The sequence below is a fragment of the Pinus tabuliformis genome, chromosome 8 (assembly GCF_031772625.1).
Source record: "Pinus tabuliformis cultivar Carrire ecotype Pingquan chromosome 8, CPIR1, whole genome shotgun sequence".
NCBI lineage: Eukaryota > Viridiplantae > Streptophyta > Pinopsida > Pinales > Pinaceae > Pinus > Pinus tabuliformis.
In genome coordinates, this window is record NC_142294.1 from 1,737,396,675 (window position 1) to 1,737,408,031 (window position 11,357).

An 11,357-nucleotide genomic window follows, 5' to 3' on the forward strand; every position below is an offset into this window, starting at 1 on the left:
GCACCATTGAATCATATGCATACCTTGACATTTTTCCACCACCAACCTCCAAATTTTCTGTAGTTGAACTCTCAATGTTCAAAGTGAGTAAGGTGTATGCAGGTGAGTCTGTAGTATAGCCCAATTAATGGGAAATTTCAGATTCTGGAAATACACAAAATATTTCAAAATATTTTAGGCATAGTAAAAAAAACAAAAAGAATAGACTTAAAACATTCGCTTTTCACTTTTGATGTGAAATCAGAATTTCTCGAACAGGTAGCTACCAATCCAATTGACTCCAGGTTGTAACTTGCTAGAGTTTCCCTTGCGTTAACTCTTGAACTGACCACAAGTACTCTTATGTTACCTCACTACAAGTTTGCAAGTGTCTTTGGACCTGCTCAAAAGAGAGGCACACAATCAATGTGACATTTTAAGTTCAGACTTGTCTATAGCATAGTAGAGTCGTGTGCAATGAATGGAAGCCGAGAAAGAGCCTATATCCCTTACCTCCAGCGGTTCATACAACCTTCTCTGTACCTCCATCTGCATCCACAGGGACCCTAAGATCTCCAATGTGCTGCTATACAAGAAAATAATGTTAGTTAGATCTTCCTTCTCTTGTTGCATCATTACTATTGAAAAATAAACCATAGGCACAATGTTCATATAAATGTCATAAGTTGCCAATGCAGACTTAAAGGAGAATGCGGGTGCCTAATAAACATTGACTGAGTGTTTAATAAGCATGGAGTAAATTTTTGAACCCTTAGCTTTACAAACTCAAAATTGAGAACTTTTTGTTACCTGTTGGTCAACTATTTTATAATGACTCTGCAGAAACATATTAATAATAAGCTATGATTAAATAGGAAACAATACACCCACGTTAAGTACTCACAATGCCTTACATTATCGAATCCATATTTTCATTAGGTCACTTCAACCTCTTTCTTTTTAGGAAAAGGCTAGGGAGAGAGACTGGTGTGTATGTTCATGCTAAACAAAAATATTTGTTTCACGAGAATTTGAATATTGAGTTTCAGCAACACAAGATTCAAAAAAAGTACGGGAGATTCTTTACAAATACAATATTAGTTAGTATATACATAAATTCTGTCATGCTAACATGAATGTTTTTTGGAAGATAGATCAAACCAAACCTCTTAGGCATGCATTGTAATTTATATGAAATTTTCAATGTTAAAAGTAATCTTGACCCAACTCAGTCGTACAAAGAACAATCGGAGACAAAGAATTTCCAGAGTATATAGTTGTATAATGGCATTATTTACATCATCGTACATTCTATAGAATGGTTCCAATCTTATTGGTACACTAGAAAAGGACTCGATCAGGGTTGAAACTTAAGGGGAAAAGAAGAAAGGATCTCTCATCTCCCAGCAATGTATAAAGCCATAATGCAATGGCTACTGGCTATGAATCACGTTCATGAACGCAGTTACTGGTTGCTCATATGTGCCAAAAACTAAGCCACATTGAGATACAATGCTCATTTTCTCAATCCAAAACCATTCACATCAACCTCCCTTTCCTGGGGGGATATGGTGGTATAACCATTGGAATTCAAGTCCAGTTGCCATTTCAAAAATTTATTATTCCCATTGGAACATGTTTTATATTTATTCATATTAAATTGTGTTTGTCTCATTTATTTGACTATTTTCATGCAGAGATAAAACACTAGAAAAAGCTAAATGTTTTTATGCAGAGATAGAGCACTAGAAATGGCTGATTACTTTTATGCAGAGATAGAGCACTAGAAAAGGTTGATTACTTTTATGCAGAGATAAAGCATTAGAAAAGGCTGATTACTTTTATGCAGAGATATAGCACCAAAAACAAGGCGGATTACTTTTATGCAGAGATAGAGCACCGGAAAAGACGTTGATTACTTTTATGTAGAGACAGAGCACCAGAAAAAAGGCTGATTACTTTTATGCAGAGATAGAGCAACAGAAAAGGCTGATTACTTTTATGCAGAGATAGAGCAACAGAAAAGGCTGATTACCTTATGCAGAGATAGAGCACCAGAAAAGCATAATGTTGTTTCCAAGGTTTGAACAACAAACACACCATTCATTCCCACGCTTCCCCTTTTATCATTTCCATTTTCTTCTGCTCGTACTATGTAGCTAGTATACTTCTCTTGCAAAACAACTGAAGAGTCCTTGGTCCTAGAGAAAGGAGAAGGAATATTTTCTTCTCCTGCCAATTTTTGCAGCCTCATATCTTGTCTTATTTCTTCTGGATGAAACTACACTACCTTATCATATGCATGCATCGATTGTTTTCTACCACCAACCTGCAAATTATATGCAGGATCTTCTCTGAACTCTCATTCGAAGTGAGGTGGCCATATGGCTAGACTTATTAACGGGAAATTTCATATTCTGGAAATAGCCAAGATATTTTAGGCATATCAGATAAAATCAAATAAAAAAATGTAGACTTAAAACATTCGCTTTTAACTATTGAGGCCAACGAATCCGATTGACCCCACTTTGTAACGTGCTAGAGTTTCCCTTGCTTTCTGTTGAACTAGCTGCAAGCACTTTCTCTGTTACTTCCCTACAAACTTGGAAGTGTCTTTGGACCTGCTGAAAAGAGAGGCACAAAATCAACGCGACATTTTAAGTTCAGATTTCTATATGGCATAGCAGAGTCATGTACAATGAATGGAGGCCACGAAAGGATGTACAATGAATGGAGGCCACGAAAGGAATTATAGCCCTTACCTCTAGCGGTGTTGTGCCTCCATCTACATCCACAAGGACCCCATGATCTGCAGTGTGCTTAGATACATGAAAAGAATGTTAGCTAGATCTCCCTTCTCTTATTACCTCATTAGTCTTGAAAAATAAGCAATCATTTGGAGAGGACAAAATGGTCCATGGAACATAAAACAGATCTGCAGTCCCTAATAGAAATAAACCAAAGCACACGGTCTCGACTCACCTCAGTCCTAACAGAATTGAAATCCGTTTTTCACAAAAACACCATAGAAACTTTGTCAAGAATCCGATGGTGTTTTGTAAACTGATATGCTCTGTAAACTATGCATTTCAAAGTTTCCTCCTTGTCTGGGCAATGGCATTATCTGTTTATCAACCCCTTCCATCCAACTTACGAGATCTCACTGGATAACGACAGGCAGTATACTCATTGTACTTGATATCTCTGGACTCAAATGTTTTGCTGTCTTTTGAAGCCTAATTTCCCCCAACTATATAATGGGCTCCAAAATCTAAAGGAAATAAATGAAGAAGAAACTACCGGAATTAAGGAATTGCAGCCCAAATTGACATTGCTCAATCTAGGAGCTTTAGATGGCGGAGACCAAGTATTCTAACATCTACCCAAGAGGTAGAAAAGAGCGCAGAGCCCAATGACTCCAAGGATCCATGGTATACGTTTCCTCTTGGGTTCTAACTAGTATAATTTAAGAGGGCCACTATACTACTTCCCTACTCTTCCTTCCTACAAATATTCAACATAAATAGCTTGAAATAAATACCCATAAAAACCTTCGGAAATTGGGAAATGGAAATTCGAGTTGGCCACAATTCCTGGCCTAGGTTGTAACTTGCTACAGTTTCCCTTGCGTACAAGTACTCTTATGTTACCTCCATGCGAGTTTGCAAGTGTCTTTGGACCTGCTCAAAAGAGAGGCACATAATCAATGTGACATTGTAAGTTCGGACTTGTCTATAGCATAGCAGAGTCATGTGCAACGAATGGAAGCCGAGAAAGGAACTATAGCCCTTACCTCTAGCGGTTCGTACAACATTCTCTGTACCTCCATATGCATCCACAGGGACCCTATGATCTGCAATGGGCTGCGATACAAGAAAAGAATGTTAGCTAGATCTTCCTACTCTTGTTGCATCCTTATTATTGAAAAATAAACCATCATTTGGAGAGAGTTAAATGGTCGATGGACCATAAACCATAGGCATAGTCTCTAACACAAATAAACAAAAGCATATAGTGTTGAGTCTCCTCGGTCCTAACGGAATTGAAATCCCTTTTTCACAAAAATACCACCGATACTTTGTTAAACTCTGATGTTGTTTCTTAAACATATATGCTCTGTAACCTGGGCATTTCAAAGCTTCCTCCTTGTCTGGGCAATGGCTTTATCTATTGAACTTACGAGATCTCACTGGATCGTTATAGGGAGTATACTCACTCTACTTGATACCACGAGACTCAAATGATCTACTGCCTTTTGAAGTCTCATTCTCCCCAACTGCATAATGAGCTTCAGAATCTAAGGAAACAAATGAAGAAGACATGATGAGAGTTAAAGAATTAATGCAACCCACATTGGCCTTGCTCAATCCAGAAGCTTGAGACGGTGGAGGAGACCAAGTATTTTAAAATCCACCCAAGAGGTAGAAAAGGGCACAGAGCCCAATGACTCCAAGGATCCAAGTTACACGTTTCTTCCTGGGTTTTAGCTGGTATAATTTAAGAGGGCCACTATACTCCTTCCCAGCTCTTCCTTCCCGCGAAAACAACCAAATATTCAACATAAAGACCTTGAAATAAATACCCATAAAAACTATGGATTCCTGAATATGTTAGTCCACTGCTTCAACAACTAAAGATATTGGGGTTATCCTGTTAATGGCAAATCGAGGATACAATGGCCTATCGATAAAGATATAAACTCTAGTTTTTTCAAATAAAAATGGAATCAAGCTACACAGTGCGCTCTAAACGACGATACCCACCCACAGAACCTTGGTATAGAAAGCTTCATACATTGAGTTGAACCAGAAACATCATGCTACATAATAGAACAAACCTTATTCCTGAATATGTTAGTCCACTGCTTCAACAACTAAAGATATTGGGGTTATCCTGTTAATGGCAAACCGAGGATACAATGGCCTATCGATAAAGATATAAACTCTAGTTTTTTTCAAATAAAAATGGAATCAAGCTACACAGTGCGCTCTAAACGACGATACCCACCCACAGAACCTTGGTATAGAAAGCTTCATACATTGAGTTGAACCAGAAACATCATGCTACATAATAGAACAAACCTTTCAATTTTCCAAATGATGAATCCATGACCATCACAAAATTCTAAAACAAAAATACACGTATTAAAGCAAGAGCATATACAATAATGAGCTCACTGTGTGTGTGTATATATATATATATATATAGATACCCACAAGACACGTTTTCAAAATACTCGCACCTAACAATATCACTATCTGTAAGGCCGAGTCTTGTCACCAAATGCCTCAAAGGGCCAAATATTCTATCAGAGTCCTCTCTTTGGCTTGAGTGTGCAGAGTTTGTAATTCATAACAAAACACCATGTTTAAAGTGGTGTTTCTTAATCAATTTATATAGAACTATAGTACATCATCGATCAAATTTAGAAATGGACATTCGATCTAGCCACAATTCCTGCCACCACTTGAGATACCGCTGAAACCATGGTGTACATCTTAGTGTGTGGACGTAAGCTACCAACACTAACAAACAAGTTTTGCTCAGCTACTCCTTCTTGTTCCTTAACTCCATCATCCCCTCGCGTTGCGGACAACGGATCATCTGTTTCGGAAATCCCCTTTCCAATTTTCGCGTTAGTTCGAGTTGTAGCTATGGGGTAGCCAACAGCCAGTGAAGAGGAATGAGACAATGTGTACGGAAACTCGGGAGGTACAACGAAATTTTGAAATGGGTGCTCGGGAGGTAAAATGAAATTTTTAAATGGGTGCTCGGGGAGTAGGTACATGCAGGTGACATGTACCAATGTCAATGTCAACCTCATAGCTCTAGCGGAGGTGTAAATGGGTCGGTTAGAGCTACGGAGTCCTAGAAATGTTTATTATGATTATCCATAAACTTAAATTGGTAGAAGATGCTCGAAAAGGGCCAATGGAAAATGGTGAAATCACTATTCTTATGTAGGTTAAGAATGGTCCAAATCTAAAATTACTTGATTTTTTTTTTTCAAAATGATTTCGATGTTACTTTTTCCATTTGGCACTTCTTTTCCGTGTAGGATGAAAAGTATCTAAAGCCATTTATTTTTAAGTCAAGCTTTAGGTAGAAAGTGAGATACTCGGACATGGTTTATCCATGCACTTAAGGATCTCTAAAGCGACACAAAACATTGAAGTTTTCTTAAATGCCCTTGAACTATTCCCTTTGTGGATTTTCGCTTCTCTAGATTTAGGTGACAATGAGATTCTCCAAGTCATTTTGGATGACCTATATAATATGCATGTTTTCTCTGCTTGGAGCTTTGTCTTATCGATCTTCCTCTCGAGGCTTCTTTTTATCATTCCTCGAGTTCCCATGCCGGGAGAGAATCATTTTATTTCTATCCAGGATGGTATCATGTCATTGAATCTCTCATAGTAGTTAATATTTTTATTTGGAACTTCTTTTATGCTCGACTCTTTGTCTCATTCTTCTTACTCACAAGACTTCCCTTTATGGTTCGTAGAGTTCCCTTGTCGAGGGAGGCTCATTTTCTTCTCCAAAATCCCCATTTCCAACTAGGGCTTGATTTTGAAATACTGCTCATAGCAACCCTTCAACTACTCTGATGAGGATTTTCACGATGTCCAAATCACACAAGACTTGCACCTCGACTCATCTACAACCATTCAAATTCCAATCACCTTACCACTTGTCACTAAACCACTCATGCCGGTAGCCTCCAATAATGGTTCTTCAGAGTCTTGTTTGTCGTTAACTCACACACCTGTGGCATACTTATTTTTGTAGGCCAACATCATTTTGGCCTACCGGTTTTTGGAGGCTCTCACATTCTGTTCTACTTCTTTCCATTTGGGTTTGAAACCCTAATGGCTTTATTGTTCAATTAGTCGTTTTAATCGCTTAATGAAATCTTACTTCAAAATGAATGGAGGATGAATCGCACTCTAATGTTATCACCATGCTTGAATCACTAAACGAAAGTGTCTAGGAAGGTCCATGTCATTTGACCAATCTCATTAAGAATGTCCGCCAAGAGAACAAGCGGTTGACCAAAAATAGTCAGGACTTAAGGACAAGCACAAATTTGATCAAGGCTAACCACTAGATGTCATCACCATATGCCTCTAGGAAGATGCTTGGGATTTCTTTCACTTTCAGAGAAACCATCAAGGAAGATACCCCCTGAAGTGAGGGTATCATATGCTATTCCAGACGCTTGCTCTCAACTAGAGGCTTCAGGATTTTAACATCCAAAAATATACTTTGGCCTTTTTGGCTTTGAATAGGTTGGTGTTGGCTTTACTTTTTGTTTCCTATTCCAATTAAGAGAGGCCCTCCTCTCTAATTTGGAGTTTGACTTCTTCGTAATGGTCTTCCTAGTCCTTCCTTACCTATGAGAGGCCTTCCTTGTGTGCTCTCGACCATTATGTCATTTATGCTTCAAATCTTCTTCTCCTCTATCCACGGGCAAGAGCGGACCAAGTTTTTTTGTTTTTTGTTTTTTTAAACCAATAATCAAACCTCGTTGTGTGAGCTAAGTCACAAGCAATGGGATAGGAACAATTACCTAGCTTACATAATTCGAAAGTGCTACCATGCATGCTAGATTGTATATGAATGGGACATAACCAAGTTATTGGCTTATCGAATACATAAGTGCAATTCATGTTTTAAGGACTCAGAACCGATCTTGAACTTTGATGGGTATGATTCTCGTAACAACTCCCAAGTATCTAATGATATCATGTTTGAGAAGAAAGAGCAATGACCCACATGATTGCGAACCATTGAGCAGGATCCAATGGAACGACTACACAAAGGCACTTCGAATTTGAAATCAATTTCTCCCATAGAAGCTACGCAATAGGTTCCAACCAATCATAACCTTGAATCCCCATCAACAACCATAATATCATCATTAGAAAACAATCAATGAATTGAAGCTTGCCACTCTTGTTCCCCTTGCAAGAACAAAATGGCTTAATGGTGTAGCCCAATCTTGTTACTATATTCTCGTTTCTCTCTACAACTAACACCCATCACCTGACTAGGAAATTGGAGGACACCGGGAAAGAAAAGATTGCATGAATTTAAAGAGCGGCGGACTTTACAATAAGTGAATCAACATCGCATATTCGATGGAAATTTCCTTGTATGTGGGTAATGATTTCAAAATCCGCCTAGTATACCTGGTGGTCACCTAATCCGCTTGAGTTTGTTAAGGAAACAAAGGCCTTGAATCCATTTACAATGTTTCTTGTTAGATTTGATTCTTTCCTTTCCAATCGAACTTGATTATATTGACAAGATTTATGAACAACAAAATGTTCTCGCCACATCATTTCTCCATGGGCAAATGGCGTACATTTATGAAACTAACCCTCGAAAATTTAACAAGATTGGCTTTAATGATATTGATGGTTGTACTCGAAAGGAAAATTGCTCTTAAACTCTCACTCCAACATGCGTGGTCTATAAATATGATTACCTACCTCACATTTCTTGCGCGCCACTTCGAAATCTCGTATTGTGTTTCTCTAAAACATTTGTATTGCGTAAGAAGTAAAGAACCAAAATCTTTGGGCCATATATCAACCCCATAGAGAAAGGCCACACAATTACAGAAGTATGCCAAAACACGACAATTTGACTTGACCACTATCATGGGAAAGAAGAAGAAGAAGAAGAAGAAGAAGAGATGCTTCATTACAACAATCTTCCCTTGAATACATACAAAGAATAGAGCAGGCCACAAAGGGACATCCCGCCTAGCCCAACCCCCATCAAATTTAACGTGTTTACCTTCCTTTTATGCGTACTATAACCTCGTCTAGCAAATCGAACCCAATGAAATCACTAATAGATCATCCATTCTAAATAATTGCAATCAACAAATTTCTCATTTCATTATAATGATAAACTTTCCACACAGCAACAAATTTAAAGGTATTGCCACTTCCAGGATTAATGAGGATGCTAGGGCTCTCACATTTATCCCTACAATTCTAGGACCACTCTTTTTCTGGCATCTTTTTATTAGCAAGGGCTACAAATGGCCAAAGTTTTGCCACAACTCGACTCCATATAGAGATTGCACACAATTATGAAGTTAGGCCAAATTGAACCGATTTAACTTTGACGACATTCATGGGTGAAGTTGCAGTAAGAGTTAGTTTCAAATTGGTCTTCTGTTGCCGGCAGTGACGTGTTGGGTTGATGAAAGTGAGACGCTGTTACTTCCCCCTTCGAGGCTCAATCCTAGTCGATGGCATGCTCATGTGTATGCTCGTGGTTGTGAAAAAAAGGGTGGGGTTGGGTGCAAATCCCTAGGGGACTTTGCAAGAATAGATGCCCCCCATTCACGGCTTATTAATTGGTTCTCCACAACACTTCCACCATCAATATTCTCGCCCGGGTCCTATGTGCTGGGATGTGGTGACATGCTTGCAAATGAAGCCATTTTCATCGTATATGTTCACAATTGCAACGAGCCTTTCGAGGTAAGAGGGTGTATGCATGAACCCACTGACATCAACATAATCTTGAGTTTTTCAAGTAAAACTCCACAGAAGCACTAGTACCCACTCTCCCCAATCCTTAAAATGTGTTTGTTATTCATATCAATACAAGTGTTGTGCCTATCGTCACAATTTTATCACAAGGAGGAGAGGTGGTGACAGAGGAGAGGTATTTGATCTTCTCTTTTCCAAGTGTCGCTTATAGAATAATGAAGTTGGAGTTGTTGGAGATTACAGGCTAATATTGTATTTTTGTCCGCAAAGCAAAGATCTAGCTTATCATAGATGGGCAATGTTGTTTGATGAGTACTTGAGACAAAACTAGCTTATGAAGTTGGCAACGAAAATGCAAATGTATATGCATTATGTGGAACCCAATATGTAATGTATTTAAACCCTATTACCCGTGGAACATGGAGAGCATAAGTGAAAGAAGCGCAAAAAATGGTGTGCGATGTTGCTAAGCAATCCCGTTAATGTGTGACATGTCAACTACATGGAGGAAGGGCATGCAACTATGAAACTACGCCAAAACGGACCAATTTGGCTCGAGCGAAATCGTAAGCAGCGTTGCTCTCAAATTGTTGGTCCGACCAGAGTGAGTTCTATTTTCTTCTAGATGACGACCAATGCTGTGCAGGAAAATTCATGAACTAGGTGTTTGCTATAGGAAGAAGATACAATGAGTAACTTCAAATAAAGACATTACCCCATATATATGTATATATAGTCATTTTGACACAACCTGTGACAATTTTCAGTGCCTTTTCCCCTCTTAACAAGGAGAGAGAGACCAGGGTTTCAGTTGCAGTTAGAGTGGTACATTGTCAAGTTTTGGAAGGCGACCAGACTTGGACGTGGTGCTTCCGGTGAACAATGGACGGTGATTTTGAGTGCAGGTTTTGTATACTTGCAGCGCGCAAAAGTAATAGATTGGATTGGCGGGGAAGTCCACAAGCGATATCCAACTCTGCCAATATGCATCGGACTCCCATTATGTTTGACAGATTTTGATGGTGAATTAATTTTGGTTTTCCTCTGCTTGCTGTGACGCTGAAATATTGAAATTGGAAATGAAAGCAGGCCGAAATCCTCAAAATCGTGGAGGCCCGTCTTCAAGGGATGTGGAAGCTCGAAATTACTCCAAATCCTGAACACCCCTCTTCATCTTCATATGGATGTGGGAATTGAGAGCAGGCCGAAATTACTCCAAATCCTGAACACCCCTCTTCATCTTCATCTGGATGTGGAAATTGAGAGCAGGCCGAAATTTCTCAAAATTAAATCGTTCCTGCAGAGAAGGGCCATCGAAATTTCTCAAAATAAAATCGTTCCTGAAGAGAAGGGCCATCGAATTTTTTTCTCAAAATGAAATCGTTGGTGAAGAGAAGGGCCATCGAAATTTCTGAACAATGGTGAAGAGAAGAGGCATGTTCACATGGATTTGCAAGAAACAGGAGAAAGGCAAGTTTACAGTTGATCCGTGGAAGGGGCGAATTCAGAAAACGTTTGGTTTGAAATATGCATATTTTAAAGCTGCCTGTCTGTCTGTGTGTGAGCAATTGGTTGATGTAGTGTAAAGGCACTTCTCTTCTGCACGTCCAGAAAGGAAGTTTTACATTTAAATGCGCGAATGTGGTGTGAAATGCGTATTGTGAGTGTGAGCAATCGATTCTGTTCTCCACGTCCAGCTGTGTTCTGCTCGTTGTCCTTGACAAAAATATGGATGGATTTTCACAATAAGAATTGAATTGGTACCACAATGCGATGAGCCGAGCAAAGACGGAGACACAGAGGATAGAAATGTAATGGTGAGTGAGCGAGTGAGAGAGTCACATATATCCCACACGCGCCAGG

At 39.0% G+C, this 11,357-nt stretch overlaps 1 long non-coding RNA gene across 1 annotated transcript; it reads right to left on the minus strand.

Annotated features, from left to right (window-relative positions):
- Window positions 1-224: 224 nt before the first annotated feature.
- On the minus strand, window positions 225-2,599 carry LOC149243048 (uncharacterized). The gene is made up of 3 exons (XR_016245767.1): window positions 2,015-2,599; window positions 493-562; window positions 225-379 (listed from the first exon to the last, which is right to left on the minus strand). It is a non-coding gene; the product is annotated as an uncharacterized LOC149243048 (long non-coding RNA).
- Between the last annotated feature and the right edge of the window lie 8,758 nt (window positions 2,600-11,357).